Source organism: Daphnia pulex, chromosome 5, assembly GCF_021134715.1.
Source record: "Daphnia pulex isolate KAP4 chromosome 5, ASM2113471v1".
Classification (NCBI taxonomy): Eukaryota; Metazoa; Arthropoda; class Branchiopoda; order Diplostraca; family Daphniidae; genus Daphnia; species Daphnia pulex.
In genome coordinates, this window is record NC_060021.1 from 7,979,103 (window position 1) to 7,997,535 (window position 18,433).

The window sequence follows — 18,433 nt, forward strand, 5'->3', positions numbered from 1 at the left end:
AAAAACGCTCGAATAAATTCAGGAAACAAAATATCCGAAATGTCTTTAAACGTATTAGACATAAGGACCTGGATATGGTTCGATGGAAATGTCCAATGTGTCACCTTAATAATACAGTGCGAAGGTATATTTTCGTATAGGAAAGACCAAACCTAATAATAATACACTAGACACAGAAACTTGTGTCTAGGTAAAAACTAGTGAAGCGTTCATAGGCCACCCTTATCAATTGGGGTGAGATCCTCAACTGTTACGAAATAAAATCCATCGGAAGAAAACGCGGAAAACATGAGCCTCTTCTCTAGAAAAAAATAGAAGAAAATCCTACAACGAGGAGGTGCCGGTGTGGCGGCAGGTCCCTCCTGGTCATAACATTTTCTATGCTTCACTAGTGTTTAAAGTTCAAATTATTTCTTATTTGATTGTTTACCCACAGAAAAAAGTTGTGAAATACAAAGAAAAACAAGCCTGATCTGAAGTCGTTCTACAAAGGAGTCCTATTTAATCAGCCCTAAGTGAGTCTTAAACAAAAATGGCAAGAGAAAACATTCCCAGTCAACGGCAAAGCTATGGAATAATCGTATTCCGTATTACGTCACGATTTACACTCACCCCACAGGCCCACACCAAATAGTCCAAAAGGAAGAATATAGATCAATTTTTCCTACTTTTATGCATGGGAAATACAGCCAGGATTCAGTGTTCCATCCTGCAGAAAAGTTGAATACACCTGGCAGGATAGGAAAAAGTCCTCGTGAATACTCCCACACTCACATGGGTGTACACGAGGACATTTGAAGCAAAAGGGAAAGACGATGTGCGTGTCTCGATCGACATCGGTAGTTTCTCCTGGTACAATCAATCAAACTGGATGATGTTTATCTAAATAAAAAATAAAAATGGTTTAGAAAAATATTGTCAGAAACAACAAGTAGTGAAAAAGTGAACATGAAACAGTGGGTAAATCCTAATTATTAATAAACAGAAGAATTTAAGGTTTCCGTTTAATACACTGCATTGAAGTCATAAATCATTAAGTTACCTAGTAGATCACAGGTTAATAAAAGAAACGAAAACCCTTACCCAAGTGATGATTGAGATTGTTGCTGATGGCAAGTCAATACCAGCACAAGCAAAACCTGCATGTCATGTTGTAATAATGACTGGTTTAGGCCAAACCCAAACCTGTATACAAAGGAGAAGGTTAAATAGTGCAAACAATCTGCAATGCCATGCCATAACAGGGAGCTTTCATATTATGAAATGCTAGTCATGAAATAACATTTCAAAAATTTGTAACAGATTCTCTTCTATTTAAGCTTCCATAATCATTCTATTGGTATTCTTAGCTTTATTATTTACTCGCCAAACAGCATGGATTTGGAGAGTGTGGAGAGCCACGACACCAGAGTTTACACGGCCAAAACGTTTTTGAAACTGTAAGAGTTGTGCTATTTCTCGTGCAGCCAAGCACGTACGTTTTCATAAAAGTTATCGTTCCGTTTTCAATATCTTTAATAAACTTCACTTATTTACTTATTTAACTCGTTTCTTTTTTTAAACTATGAAACAAAACGAAAGCAGCAGACGACGCTCATCTTATTCTAATTAGCTAGAGTTAAGATATCGATAGTAATTATTACAAATCGACCCCTCTGCCACCTAAATCCAAATCGCTCAAAAATTCAAAAGGAGATGTTGCAAATGTTGAGATATAAAATTAAGTTTACGATGTATAGGTGAGAGATGTAAAATTTCTAAAAGTGAACTTTATTTGCATACGAAGATGAAGGAATCTTATCAGAGATATATCAATTTAATGTAGAAAAACAAATCCCATCAGCGTGTTCATTAAGTCTGGCCATACTCTTCGACGTTTGACGAATCGTGGGTATAATAATAATGATTTACATTTTGTTACTTAAGATTGTTTATTTCACTGATAAACTGTTGTGTACGACACTGCTTCGTGTATTTCATTTGACCATTCAAGGGAAATTCGAGATAGTCGAAGGTTATTAGTGAATGTAACAAACCATTGTAGTAAATGGTAAATTGAGTAATAAGAGCAGAATATAAATGTGTACGATACGAAATCTCGTCAGTAAGTTTCTTGAGGTGTGTTCCACAACTGATTCAGTTCGGTGAAAATAATATAAATTCATGATTCGAACTGGAGTCAACCATAGCATATAGCTTACAGTTCATTTTCCCTTTCGCAAAAATTTACAACACGTCAAGCGTTTAATACGATAATACTAATATCTAACCTAATCAGTCATAAATGCCATATATTGCTTGTACGGCTCACCGTTGGCACGCTTCAGGCCTAGGGGGCACACACCGGGCATTATTCGACTTGAAACTTGAATATCATTTTCGTCAATCGGGTGATTACATTTTTCAATAACGAACAATGTCGGACATCAATAAATGGAGCGTCAAGAGTTGAAAGGATAACCAATTAGTTTCGTTTAATGCTTCGAAATTCATTAAAACCCTGATAGATTTTGTTAACAAGTCATGCCCAATACATTTACATGTAAATACAAGTTTTTTTTTTTCAATTAACACGATCGATCAGTCTGAAAATAACGCTGTGTCGCTGGTGTCATCTGCAAAGAATACCAAGATCTTAGGATCCTTCAGACTGAATCACGAATTAAAATAAAATGAATTGCTAATATGTAATACCTCCGTCTCGACATTAAGACGGTAAACGAATTCGGATGTGAATAGTGTTGAAATGCAATCGGTTGTCACAATCACACACTTAAATTTACAATTTTATTGATAGTGACGGTATTAAAAGAGCTCACTTACTAGAGTATGCTATTTATTAATTACATAATTGAAATAAAACTGCATCAGCCTACATTGTATTTGATTCTGATGAGGTAGACAAACGTTAAAAATAGACTTTCTGTGTTGTACAAATGATTGCCAAGCAATTTTAAGTATTTTAAGTAAAAATTATGAAAATGGGCACGAGCCGAAGCGGAATTCTTACCCGCGCTCGATATCTTCTGAAATGGATCGGGATTAATTTAGCATCCAATAGTTCGTTTCAAAAGTAAAAATTCGCACGTAATCCGCAAATAATTCATTTAAGACCGAAACTGACACTATAAAACCCTAGCAAGATCCTCTTGGAAGCCAAGTGGTGATAAGATGCTACACTAAGTTCTTTATCGTTAGAGTGTCGTTGAATAAATCCCAGCAGTTTCGCATTAGTTGGGAAAAGGGGTCAAAGCATTTGAACGCTGAATTCTGGTCTCATTCGTGTCGTGTCGTTCCCTGTGTATCTTTTGACAGCGTCTAAACTCTAAATAGAAAAAAAAAGATCGACGGAGGACGTCTAGCGTCATCACATGCGACCTGCGTGTCGCGCCATCTTGATTACATACACTGATGATGACCGCAGGTGCTGTCTCCCTCCCCCCCTTCTCTTTTTCTATATACCCTATAGCTCTGTATGTATGTATCGTAATGTATAATATAATATTCCACAACACACTCGCACACTGAGCTGCGTGTTGTCGTGTATTTACGGTGTAGAGGTGCGCTATACATAAGGGTCTGTCTTTTCTTACATAACACTCACGTCTCGTTTCTCTCTTCTTTTTTTCCCCCATTTTTATTCTAGATGTGACTCTGCCTGTCTGTCCTCCTTGTTTTTCCCTTTTAGAAAAAGATTTGAAAAAATCGGTTATGGCGGGAAAATTTGAAATAAATCATTACACTGATATCCGCTGTGTCTATAAATGCACAGGTGATTATATTTTAATGTCGTCCACACTCATTAGAAGGGAAACAATAACGGATATGTGTGGGTGGTGGTCATTGTCCCATTATCACAGGAGATTTATTACCAGCGAGCCATCAGCTCTCATCTATAAATATGAATTAGACATAGCCTGCCTCCTCTATAACTGAGCGTAGAGAAATAAATCGCTCATTAATGCGATCACCAGACAACTATATCCACCTCTGCACTGTGTTGTGTTTCACACTCTATCTCAGCAGCAGTCCTTCCTCCGCATTGGGGAAGAATAAAAAGTTTCTGTCCAAGGAAAGATGAGTGAACGAGTGAAGAAGAAAAATAAGAAAAAAAACCGTTTGAAAATGATGATATATTTTTTTATACTTATTTTTATTTTTTAAAGAAAATTGAACACAAAAAGGGAAAAAGGGAAAAACCTGTGGAAAATGTCTAAAGAAAAACTCTTGGTCGAATATGTACTATATATGAAAAGGGAGAAAAAAAAGAGGGGGAGTTTGTGTGTGATGTTTGTTACAATACGAATAGAAGAAGAAGAAGAGAGAGTTGAAAAGATCCTAATGGTTTTTTGTTATACACTGAGCCTACACACATAGTACAACAATAATAATAATAATATAACACAATGTTCTTATTTCTTATATATATTCGTTTTCCCTATACACAGCATAGGGTTGTGTGCATGTCCCTTTCGTGTGTGTGCTGTATAGTATATAGGACTATGGCGAAAGGAGGGTGCGCCGGATTTTAATACGGAACCGTTGCCAACTGGGCGAACGGACATTTAGTCTTTTCTTCCAAGGGGCTGCTACCGGTTTCATTGTATTTAGGTGTCTGGGCGCGTTTACTGGCAGACTGTACACTAGCCCGCGTACACACACACACACACACACTATCATCGCATCGGTCGTTTTGAGAGTTTAGTGACTGAAAGGCGAGGCTATTATTTTTTCAGACGCAGGTAATATGGCAATTATCTCTGCGATGGGACCCCAAATATAGAAAGAGAGTCCCGAATGAACAGTTGATGAACTCCACCACGTCGACTGTATTTTCATTAAATTTTGTTTGGAGTTGGAAATCAAAAGGGGATGAAAAAGGTTTCTTATTTTTCGTATTTAGACGATCGGATCTTTTTATTTTTTCCCTTCTTTAATTTATTAGCTTTTAAAAAGAAGTTGATGCGCCATCGCATAAAAACGAGTTCTGGGAGATGTGAACAAGTGAAGGGAAAAAAAACCCAGAAAATAATCTTAGACACTTTCTCGATTTGATCAATAAAAAATATTGTCTTATAGACACAATCATCAAGATGAAAAGGGATAGAAAAAATGGGGGGAAATAATAATTTTTGAATTATTTCGTTAGATCAATATTATATATCTTTTATCCTTCGAAAAAAAAATATATCCCCCGTTTAGTTCTAAAGAAAAAAAAGGAAGAAGAAAGAAGAGAAGAAGAAGAAGAAGATAAAAAGAAAACTGATAATAAATAAAGTGGCCTGGACAATAGGATCAATAAATTTCCAGGTCTAGAGTCTGAGCCAACCAGACGGATAGAAAGAAGAAGGGAAAGGTTGTTTTGCATCTTTGACACGGAGAATATGACCAGTTACTGCGGTAACAAACTCGGACGCGCACGTCTCCATAGTAAAAAAAAAAAGAAGAAAAAGAAGAAGAAAAAAGCCCCGTGTTATTATTTTGTGTGTGTGTGTTACCTTCAGAATATAAGAAAAGGGGAAAAAGAAGAAGAAGAAGAAGAGTAAAAGAAAACCAGTGGGGGGTGTTTTCTCTCTCTTGGTCAAATTTAAAACCCGCCTCTTTTTCCACTATTATTCAAATGTGTTTGAAGAATTAAAAAAATAAAGGATCAGCCAGAACCTTTTTTTTCTTCTTTTTTTCTTAAATTTTCTTTTTCTTTTTCTCCAAAAGAGAAAAAAAAATAAATAAAAGGATATGTGTCGTCTCTTTAAAGAGTATAAAAAAGGGGGGGAATTACAATAAGTGGTTAATCTTGTTGAAAACAACGACGCGTCTTCTTCTTCTCTTCTTCTTCCTCAAGTGCAAATCCATCCGTCCGTGTTGTGGACGCGATGGCACTGATATACCAAAAGGGCGTGGTCTCTTCTTTTTCACAGCTCGTCAAACAACCTCATCTGCGTCTGTCTGCCACGTACACACGTGTGTACGAATTTCCCAATTTTATTCATTTTATTTATTTTGTTTTGTTTTGTTTTTTTCAAATTTCGCGCTCAAAATTCGTTATTCTGAATTGGTTGGAAAAAAATTAATTTGACTTTGACGGGGTCACGCGCCGTGAGGGATCCCGACGGCGGCGGCGGCGGCTGCGGCGCTGAAACTGAAAAAAAAAAAAAGAAAAAAAGTTGTGAACGAAACGGGAAAAAAAAGATTTTTAACCACCACCGCCGCCGCCGACGCTGTCTGGCTTCGGTCTCGTCTTCTTCTTCTTTTTCTATTTGGTGTGTTTATATTTTTAGTTGCGTGCACTGCACTCTCTCCCGACGACTTCTGCTTCTTCTCCTCTTTCCTTATATTTTTTTCCCTTTTTTTCTTTCTCGGTTGAATAAGAAAAATAGCCCCGGGCGTCAACCTGCTCCTGCTCACGCGGCGAAAAGGGAGGGGGGGGAAACAACAACAAGGAGTTAACAATGGCCAACTGAAAAGTCTCAAAAAAAGAAGAAGAAGAAGAAGAAACGGTTACAACGTATCAGCGGGGAGAGAGTTGGTTCGTTCGTTCGTTCGTTCACAAGTGGAATAATAATTCAAAGCAACACCAAGAAGAAGGAGAAGAAGAGTCCAAGGTTAACAACACGTATCCCTCGAATTACACACCCCATATTCTTCTTTCTTTTTTAAAAGAAAAATTAAATAAAGTTTTTTTTTTCTCCCATTTTCTGGCGAAAAAGATTTGAAAAAAAAGGGGGAGAGAAGGAGATTGTGAATTTGGGACAAAATGGGTCGTAAAATTTTATACGATTTCTTAACTTCTTCTTCTTATTTCCTAGTGTGTCTAGTTTTTTTCTTTTCTTTCTTTTCTTTTTTTGGTGGTTCGCATTTGTGCGTGTTGTGTCTGCCGGACGGCTCATCGTTGGGTCCGCCATCGTGTAACGACCGAACAGATTCAGAAAAGCCCGTCCAGTCGTTAAAAATGGTCCGCTCGACATCAAACGAAATTGGTCCCTCATTTCTTATCTCCTTCTTTTTTTTTATTTTGGACGGGCGCAAAAATGGCCGGCAGAAAAGATCATCTTCTTCTTCTTTTTTCCTTCTTGTCTTTTGTGTTTTATACTCTCGACACTTTTTGGCTCGCGTTGATGATGATGAGGCGTTCGTCTAGCGTTTTGCTTTTCTTTTTTTTAGTTATGTTATATACGGCAGGACCGGGAAAATTCATTGGGTCGATGAAAATCAAAGTTATATACCAAACCAACAGATGGTTGAAACTGCCAATCGGAAAACTCTATCATATAGGCAGCAGCAGCCCAGAATAATATACCAAGTTAAGAAAGTGCTCAGCTGTGTAACGCTATTGTATTCAAAAATATAAAATAGAATAAGAAAACTCGGCAGGGGGGGTTTTTTATCGGAACGTCTGATCGAATATCCCGCGGGCAGCGTCTATATGTTATACACTTAAATATAGAAGAAGAAGAAGAAGAAGAAGAGAAAAGAACTACCCCTTTTATTATCGCCTTTTTCTTTTTTTTTAAATTTTATTCGGTTGCACAGCAAAGGTTGACGCCCCTCTCTTTTTCGCTTGTGACGGGTGTACTAAACAGTTTCAGCCGGGACGACCAGAATAAATGATATCTAATCAGCGCTGATTAGGACACCCTCAAAACTCGCCAGGCTCATTATTATATATAGTGAACTTGATGATAATTTAAAATTGAGGTTACTTCAAAAAATGGGTTAAAATTAAAACAAATCAAAACGGTGCGGCTGTTGTATATAGATACATAATTGAATTAAAGTTAAACGAGATTTGTGCGTGCGTCTAATGCAAAGGGGGAGGGTGGAAAAGAAAAAAAAGGAACAACAACAACAACATCAACTCGTGGGTCTCCATCTTTGTGGTGTGGTGGCATGGCGTGAGGTTGTTTTTACTATAGTACCCAGTGCGCCTGGATACTACTATATATACTATACTACGACGTAGTATAGTATATAGTAGTGAGATATAGTAGTAGTATACTATAAGGTTCGTAGTAAAACAGCCCCGGGCTACGACCGATCAACAAAGTTGACCTTTCGTCGGGTGCTGCTGCTGCTGCGGGTCCGGTTCTTTCGCTTGGCCAGAGGCTCTTATTTTCTTCCATCTCCTCTTCTTCTCCTTCTTCTTCTCCTTCTTCTTCTTCTTCTTCTTCTTGTACAAGTGAAAAACTAGAACTTTAGACTTTCGGGGGAAAACGAGAGGGGTTAGTGTATGTTTACAACTTTTTTGTATTTTATTATTTTTCAAAAGTCGCGGGCACACGTTCGACAGTCCGAAAAAAAAAAACTCCTCCTCCTCCCTCACGTCAAGTGACTGTTTTCTCTGCTGTTATCTGAAGAGAAAAAGGTATAATCCGTCGTCGCGCTCGGGTCCGGTTTATTTTTTGAGATTTTTAGATTTTCCCTCCGTGAACGTCCGTGAAGAAAAAAGAGGAGTCCCTAAACCCTTGCGGGCATGTGCGATCACAAACGTGATGGTTTTATATTGCGTTTATATCAGAACTCGATATGTAAATTTGAAAATTGGCGCCGTTTCCTATATTTTAATTCGAATCGTTTCTTTTTTTTTCGGGGGGATTTCTGCGCTGCGGTCGACACGTCGACACCCGAAAAACGCCACCCCTCTTTCTTTACTAGCTAGCCTTCACTTTTCTTTTCATTTCTCCCTATTTATTTGTGTGTGCGCCAGGGAGTAGTACGCGTCCCCTTGGCAACACAAAATCCCCTTTTTCTTATTCTATACCCACAAAAAAAAGCTCAAAAGTTAAATGGACATCTACGGGGTTTTTTAGCGCTCCCGTGTTTGTTACACGCACCTGGCGCGCACATCTTTTTTTTATTTTATTTTATTTTATTTCCAACTTGACGAGATGAACTATCCACGTCATTTCGGCTACTGTCTGTCCCTGTTTTTATTTTGTATTCAAAAGGAAAATAGAAAAATAGAAAATCTTTTCTTTTTTTTTCCGGCGACGACGACGGCCAGTGGAAATCAAAAGCGGCGCCAACGCTGGAAAACACTTTTCTCCGGATTCATTTCGCTTGTCGAATGTTTTTTTTATTTTTTACATCCAAGCGTGAATTTTCAAAAAATCTTTTTTTATTTTGTCGTGGCGATTTGATAAAAGGAGAGGCGACGACCGGGTGATGTCGACGCACTCGGAGCGCGCGCGCGCGCGCGCAAAGTTTAAAATTTTGAAAAAAGATAAAAATAAAAAAGTGGTTGGTGGTGGTGGTGGCTGGGATGATGACGCCAGTGTCTCGTAATGAGTTTGGCCTAAGTCTCTCTCTCTCTCTCTCTTCCTCTATGCCTAATATCTCCTCCTTTGGCTGCCTTCTTCTTATGATTATAGTCATCGAAGGCGTTTCAAAGGCGGAGTCATCTTTTCTATGTGTGTCGACGGGAGATATAGTACGTGCAACAGTGGGTTGCTGTTACGATATATGTCTAGAGTGTGTAGAGAGTGTATATAGTTGTTGTTGTTGTGTATAGTGAAAAATATAAAAGAAAAAAAGGGAAAAGGCTCCCTCTGGTGGTGTTGACCGCAAGACCCCCGTTTCTTTTTCCTCTCGGTCAGTTGTTGTGTAAAAAAGACCCTCGGGCACCCGCCACAAAAACCCGAACGAAAATTGAACAAGTCAAAGCTATACTATACTACTATAGAAAGAAGAAAACCCCCCTCCGAGGCACATGTACAAGAGCTATAAGAGAGAGAGTCTGGTTTGCTGGACTTTTGCTGCTGCTGCTGATGCTGGTCAAGGGGAGAAAAATAAAATCAAGATATACACACAGCAGCAGAAATCTTTTAAAAAGAAGAAGAAAAAGAAGAAGAAGGGAAAACCTCATCTGTTGATTCGTCGCACGTTCCCTTTAGAGCTTTTTTTTTCCTCCTCTTCTTATTCTTCTACACAACCGAAAAACATCATCAGCTTCCGAAAAAAAAAGAAAAATATATAGAAGGTTGGCTCCGGGGTTTGTTCTCCTTCTTCTTGCATATCGCCACACCCTTTGATGAGCGGTTGGTAGAGAGAAGAAGAATAAGCTTATACGTCGTGACTCGATATGGAGTTTAATAACCGCTCCTTGTTTTTCTCTCTGTTGGCCTCTATTATATTGTATAGATAGTATACCGTTCCGGATATGATGAGCCTCTAATGAAAATCAACTTGTGTATTCTTTTTCTTATTTTGTCTTAGTTCAAATGAGTATCCGAAGAAAAACCCAACGTTTTGTGTGTTTGTGTTTTTTGTCTGCTTTTTCCTTATATGCTAATCACGGCCTCATACATATTGATGTTTTTTTTACCTGCCATTTGTATTTATATTTTTTGTTGTTTGCTTTTTGTAAAAAAACAAAAATACAGATTTTTTTTTACAGACTAAAAGGAGATCGATTTAAAATAAAAACACGGTGATTCGAATGGATATCACGCGCCGAAAACTTTGAACGCGTGAATCCGATTCACAAAAACGTAATATGTTAATTTCCCATTTTTTTTTTCGGGTAAGATAAAACCTGTTGATGATGGATAGTCAACTCCCCGACGTTTAAAATCAAATCAAAACGGATGGAGAGAAAAAAATAAAGTTTCCAACTGTTTGGATTTTATAGAAATGAAATAGATTTATTGTGTTTTATGGCATTTACTCCCCCTATTTCGTTCCTTATGTATATTTTTTTGTTTCTTAATATAAAAAAAAAATTGTCTTTTTGTTTCGTGAGAGATCAGTAAAAAGAAAAAAAAAGGCTGCAGAGATGATGGCACATAAATAACCGGCGTATAATATTTTCCTTAAATAAAAAGATTTAAAGAAAAATAAAAAAGAAGAAAAAGAAAATAGAGCCCTCGGTCGTCATTTGTTTCTTTTTTGATGGCTTCGATATAAATTGTACGACACGGACGCCCAGACGCTTATTTTATAGTTATACACGTCCGTGTGTGTGCTGTGTTGTTGTGTCTATGGGTCTTATAGACACGATGATGGAAATGCCCTTTTATATTCAAACCCCCTCGGCAGTGGTGACTATATCCTCTCGATAAGTTTCTTCTTCTTTTTTCTCCTTCTTTTCTTTACCTTTTTGTCCTCGTTTCGAATGTGTCAAGCCAACCCGCGCTCTCGTGTATACCTGCTCCGTGTTTTATACCATCGGCAGCCAAACAGAACAGAACAAAACAGAAAAAATATTAATAGAAAAATCTATAAAAATAAAAAAAGAAGAGAAATATTATATGCTGCGCAGGTTCAATGCGATAAAACACGGACCGAGTGGACAATACGACACGCAACCCAAACTCCCCGCTAAATTAGCCACAATGAAAAGATTATTTTTTATATTTATTTTGCGGTGAACAAAAAAAAATACAAAAAAATAAATTTTTTTTATCGCGCTAAAAGAGATTGAGGACTACCCACTGATAACAAAAGCCAAGAAGACAAACGTCGCACTTGATGATTGTTGTCCTATATACTCGGTTGATTTTTTTTTAGTTTTTCTTAGTTTTTGAAGCGGAGAGAATATGAGAGAGACTGGAGAAGAGTTGATTAGATTTTTTGTTTGTATTTTGTATACAAGTCGCGCGGGTTCTTACTATATACTATCGCGGCTGGTCGCGACGTCCAGTCCGGCAGACTGTCTGGCGCCACTCTCTTTCCAACGGTTTTCCACCGAGGGGGGAAACAAGAAGTAAGAGGGGCTGCTCCTGCCTGGCCTGGCCCAGCAAAGTGAAAAGCTCTAGGAGAGGGTCAGGTGCCGAAAATGACGATACATACAAACCTCTGATCAACTTTGATGGGAATTAACCGGTACTAACAACCGCGCGCTACATACAATTAATTTACGTTTTAGAGAATATTCTAAATGAATAATTATTTTTTTTTCGTTAAAACTAACCGGAATGATCTGGTTGGGAGTTTCTTCCTCACCTTATATTATACACACCCACAGCCTCCCTTACTTTCTTATGTTATAAGGAGGGGGGGGGGGGCTATCTCTCCAGCGCGCGCCAGGTTTGAAATTGTATATCTCTGACGACTTTTCTCTCTCTCTTTTTTCTTTCCTTTCAAAACGAGACTCTCGCACTTGTAGCGCGAGCGCTACTATACATACAGACACACGTGTCAGTCCATCTCGAATGTCAGTTCTACACACACAGAAAAAAACCTTTTTTTTTATTTTTTTCGCCCTCGACTTGTTCTCGGTTGCTGTGTCGACATGTTTTACAAGTGGCAGAAAAGAGAAAAAGAAGAGTCCGAAAAAACAGAAAAACAAAAGAACATCCATAGGCGTCTGTGTATAGGAAAAGAGATGAGGCCACAGACCGCGTCTATAACAAATGATTTTTAATTGCGTCTTCTTATTTGTTCAACGGGTTCTCTAGCTCTCTTATACACCGAGGAGAGATGGAAAAAATAGGGGTATACCCAAATCTTTATTTTATCTTCTCTCTCCTTCTCTGAAAAAGTCTATTTATATATATAAAAATGGAGGGAAAAAGAGAGAGAGAGGCTCAAAAAGATATGGTATAGAAATGAGATGTAGCACAGTCTAAGAAGAAGAAGAAGGAGAAGAAGAAGGAGAGCCTCATCATCACAACACGACCAAGAGTTGCGCAGCTGCACAGCCCCGGGCTAGCTCGCCGTCGTAAATCAAACCGCAGAGAAGAAGAAAAAACTATAGAAAATGAACCCTACGAAAGAAAAAAGAAAAAAGGAGGAATATAGACACGGGTTGTGGTGTGTGTGTAGAGTAGAGAGAGAAATAATAATCATCACACTTTTTCTTTTCTTCCCACTTTTTTTTTGGTGTAAAATAGAATCTAACGTGATGGAGACTGGTGAACGCGGGCAACAATCATAGGCCTTGCTGCACACCAATAGCCAGTTTCTCCATTGTATTTAACACTTCTATATGGTCATTGTTTTTTTTTAAAATATTATTCAAGCGCTAATCTTCCATTTGTTTTTCTTTAAATCAGTGGCGAGATATTTTATAAGGAAAATTTAGTCCCGACAGGAGGAGAACGTGAATGATACTCTGGGGGTCTATATATATATATAGTAGTTTATATTCAACACCTATAGACATGTGCTTACCTGTTGAGGGTATCCTGGTAATCCAATGACTCAGCGTTGTATGGGATATACCCCGCCGATCATCTATCATACGCTTTTATGTGTAAGCGTAATTTATGTAAAACTGCGTTTAGAAATTCAAATCAAAGCGTGTGTAACAGTTTTGCTAATGCATCATACTGCATCATTTGACCGATGACAAGTTGATGAACATCTGATATAAATATCAAGATGTTGATTTTTTATTAAAATGTCTAAAGGAAAATTCTGTTGAAGCCATGTAGCTGTTATTGAAGACAAATTTTGATTGAAGTCCCTTGACAGGTTTCGTAGGAATATTACTATTACGTGTCCTTTGGGTTGGGAAATACATTACGTACGTGAAGTCGGCAACTCCTTTGTGAGTTAATTCATGGCATTTCCGTTTCAGCTTGATTTTTATCCGGGTAGGTTGCAAATATTCAACTTCACTTAATGAACGTTGATTTTCATCAAGAGAAGAACAATGCAGGTTCGATTAATTGGCTTTGAAATCCGATTTTTATAACCTTCAATTGATATTATGAATGGTTTTAACTAGTCAGGATAGTAACTGACAGACACTATTAATGAATTTCATTTTTATAAGTTTTGCAGATCGTTGGATAAGTCATTATAATCGTAGTACAGGGGGGAATGGACGCTGTCCATATTCCTAATTTAGACGAAATCATGACTCTGATCCCGGTTCTTGTAATTAACAATTAACAAATACTCAGAATAAAGTTGATTGGGATTGATCAGTCAATGGTGAATGATGCAACTTGTTTTCGACTTGCAATTGCGTTCGGTAAGGGGATTCGCATTCTGAAATCAGTACACGTCCTCGTCAGACCATCTTCGTCAAAATTCATTTGTTAAAATGAATACAATTTTATTTCAATACGTACACTAATACCACAAGACGCATATCTTTTACTGATTGTTTAGGCCTACTGAAAAAAACGTATCATTGACTTTGTAACGGTTCCTTACAACTTGGTCATTTCCACCCTTAATTGTTCGTTACAATTAAATTGACATTTTCATTTGAATCAACTAATTTTAAGTAAGAGTCCCAAATTTCCAAAAATGAACTTTATTCTGCACACTCAGATGAAGGGAGCTAATAAGAGCAACGTCAGTTTTCATACACTATCATGGCTTATCAGTGTATGTGTTGTACTTCGAGATACTCTTCGAAGTTTTAACGAGTTTTGAATATATATTTCAGTTAATTGTACAAGAAAAGTTATATTTAATTCATCTGATTGACAGAAGTGGAACAACGGTGTAAAACTCCACCCCAAAATCCAAACCCGATCAAAAGATGTAATTAAACGAATAGAATAGTTTAAATGGTTAGCATTACCAGAATATAAATTATGTTCGATACGTATTCCTGATGGTAGGAATATATATGTGCATCCTCCATATGATTCGGTTCGGTAAATCAAATTCGAATTCATGATACGAATTGGATTCAACCAATTAATAGAGCTTACAGTTCTTTTTCCCTTTCGCAAATAATTACAAAGCGTTTAATACAATAATACTAGTCTGCGCCCCAACCAGTTAAAAATGCAAATGGTTGCATGTAATGCTCACCGTCCACACGCTCAAGGCCTATTCTGGCCATGGCATTATTCGACATCGAATTTAATATCATTTTCGTCAGTCGGAATATTTAATTTCTCAATAATGAACAATACCTGTCAATTAGAAATGGGGTGATAATAGAAGACAAAATATTAAATTGATTTCGTTTAGTCGATCGGATTTCTTTGCAATTCTAATAGCTTTAGTCAGTCAGACATGCACGAGTCAACTACACAATACGATATCTTTTTAGTTCTTTCGGTACTTTTCAATGATTTGTTGATCAGATAACCACTACTTCTACTTGCTTATTAGTTGGTTTCGGGAAAAAGCGAACTAGCAACGAAGAAGATATCAGATCACCTTGAAAATATAAAAATTAAATGTGAAATATATGGTATCTTTAACTCTACGTTTAATAGGTAATTGAGTTCGTATATGAATAGCATTCTCATGCACCCAGTTATCCCACACATACACCTAGATTGTATATCGAACTGACAGTGACGTTATTAAAAGAGCTCTTTTACTAGTTCTGCCATTTATTTATTATGTCATTCAAAGAAAACTGCAGCAACCTATGATGTTGATGAAGTACATAAGCGTTTAAGATAGGCTGGACCGGGCTGGACTTACTGTGTTGTATAAATCTTTGTTTAGGTTGCCTTTTGCATTCCAACTCGATATTAACCTCTTTACAGGATAGATACACTTAAGTATAACTTGAGAACACTACCAAATGTTAACAGTTACAACCTTTTCAATCAATTTTGTTTATTTTTGTTTTCATTGTCATGGATTAAACCTGCAGAGCGTTCCCCAGGTTTCGTCAATCCAATAATTTTAAGGAAGTGGTTCAAGTGGATGTTTATTTTTCATAGTTAGTTAGTTGCAACTTAGTTAAATCTCATCATGGATTCTTTCCGATGATTGCGTCTAAATCATAGTTGAGAGTAACCATGTGTGATTTAACGTGGTTAAACGTCTTTTATTTAAAGGAAAAGTAAAAATATGTAACAAGTTTATCACGCATATCTGGTGGTAAATAATAACTAACCTATCAGCGTTTAAATTTCAATGCGCCCAAGAAATCGTAATTAAGGATTCAGTGGCAACTTCGCCATATTGTCATTAACAAAGTTCATTAAAAAAGTTTTATGATTCATGATTCGTAATCAAAATCACTCTATTGATATCGACAAATTTCATGAAACAATTGATTCGCATAAGTACGTAAATGCAGACCGTTTTCCTCATTCTGGCTCAAAGGTTCAAATTTGTTTTGGCGTTAGTAGCTGGAAGGAACAGATGACATAGCTTAGGCTATAAGAATTCATGGTGTCAGTCTGTGTTATCGTTGGTCAATCCCCAGAGTTTAGGACTAACACGGGTAATATTATAAGTTGCGTCATCATGAAAACAACATCCTACAAAAGGTAGTTCAGAAGTAAAAAACAAGAAGTTTGACCGTGACCTATACCTGTAGCGTAGGTGGGTTCTCAATCTCTGACTCAGCCTATCATAATAATATCAGCCGTTTTCATCCGTCTCGATCAAACCATTTTCATTTGCGGGAACGGATGAGTCAATTGTCATCACAGAATATTAACCTTGGCGTTAACTGTTACCTAGTAATAACCCACACCCACTAGACAATAAGAAAACAGTAGGTTTTGATCAGCAAAATGTTCGTCTATTTTTATTCGAATTTGGCGCTTCGACGGTTTCACAACTGACCGTAATGCGTCACAGCTATTGTACCGTTCAAATGTTATCTAATAAGCACCTTTCCGCCGCGAGTAACTTGATAATCCAACGGTCGATTGATGTTACGAATTTACGATGATGGTGTCACATTCGATCAAACTTTCGACCGCGCGCTTTTGTTAGTCTTATATTCGACGAGTGTGATGTATCGGTACAACAACCTGCTGCGCACAACGTCACTCGTTTTTCAACCGCGGGAGAATCCGAATGACGTTTCCGGTTTTTATTCCCCATCTATTTTCCTTTTGATTCGATTTTCAACCGCTACAACATTTTTTTTTTCTGGACAATGTCCATTAGCTTAAAATAATAACCGTGGACATGTAAGTCGATTGATGGTGAGAAATCACGATGGAAACAAAATAAAATCACAAGGTTGAACTCATCATCTTTTTTTATTAGGTCGTTTCGGGAGGATCATGGGCCTGAGGGTCCCTCGTCATTTCTCCTCAATCGTCCCCCTCCTTCCTAGTAGTACAACAACAACAACAACTCGAAGAAGAAGAAAAATCAAGTTTTTATTTTTTTATTTGACCATTGTTTTTTATTTTGTATTTTCTCGGGGGGCAGCATCCAACACGTGATGGGACACGCGTCAGTGTTATTGTTACCAATTCCCCTCCGGCGATGGAAGGAGGAGGAGGACTCGGAGAAAAACAAAAACAACACGTGCCCACGAATGGAACATGAAGCGATGAAACCAGTTGAGAACTCTGTGTGGTGGTGATGGTCCGAAAAAGATGGTGATGTAGTAAAGCGGAGAGAGAGAAAACAGCATCACAAACACTACTCAAGTCTGGACTGGTTCTCCTACATATATACATACACACACAAATGTACAGGTGGATTTCATATAGGGGGGGTTGGAAGAACAATCTTTTCTCCCTCTTATATGCGTAGAAGAAGACTTGATTTTTGGTTCTTTTCTACCTAAATAAATTATACTCTTGCTCTTTTCTACCTTGGATATTGTGTCTCCACTTTGTCTGACGTGTCCGGACACACACAAAAAACTACTCTCCCCCTCTTCTTTTAACCCTCCTCCATCTTTTTATTACGTCTTTTCTTTTTTGGAGAAAAAAAGTTTTTCTTTTCCCTTTTTAGCTTCTTTTCTTATTTTACGGGAATACATATATAGACAAACACAAGAAGATGGCGTCGCAGCGGCCATCAACCTATTCTTTCCCCTCCTTCCTTCCTCTGTTTCATCGTAAATCTTCTTCATCACCTTTATTCTTTTGTCGATTTTCTTTTCTAAAAAACCACGGAGAGAGATAGAAAAAAAAGAATCGAAATAGGTTGTTATTTTATGTAATCTTACCAAAAATCAATCATTTAACTTTTTCCCAGCTATTATAATATATATGACATCCGCACATTTACATAAATCGATCCGGTGCGTCTCTTCTTCTTTTTATTATTAGCAGGTAAAAGACCAGTAGCCTTTTTTCCACATTAAAAACGAATCGAATTTCAATCTGTCAACATCAGTCGGATGTGAGCGTCCTCATCAGCCAGCCACGCCCAATTCTTTTATACAAGAAAAATAAAGGCTAAAAAAAAAAATCTTATCATTGAACTGATTCTTTTTCTCTCTATTTTTATTACACAACGCCATTATCATCATCTGTTATGATATAACAACAGGAGGGGGATGATGCGCGCCGACCGCCGTGTAAAAACTTCCCCCCGCCCCTACATACTACTCCCGACCCAACCCCCAAAAGAGGAGAAAAAAAAACACGACTTTTTTTTCTCTTCTTTCTATTATTGTGTTCAACTTGCGCATTATAGCAGTCCATCTGCCACTGTTGGTGGTCGCCTGTACACAACACAAAATGTATAAGCGAATAAACAACAGCGCAGACATTGTATACTACAACAAACAAACAACAAAAAATGAGATAGAAATGGACTTGACATGTGTTTATAAGCCGCTGTATAGTCTGAGAGACTTTGA

General features: G+C 37.5%; 1 long non-coding RNA gene across 1 annotated transcript; it reads right to left on the minus strand.

Moving 5' to 3' along the window:
- Positions 1 to 474: 474 nt before the first annotated feature.
- On the minus strand, positions 475 to 1,683 carry LOC124193609. The gene is made up of 3 exons (XR_006874327.1): positions 1,363 to 1,683; positions 1,084 to 1,185; positions 475 to 882 (listed from the first exon to the last, which is right to left on the minus strand). It is a non-coding gene; the product is annotated as an uncharacterized LOC124193609 (long non-coding RNA).
- Between the last annotated feature and the right edge of the window lie 16,750 nt (positions 1,684 to 18,433).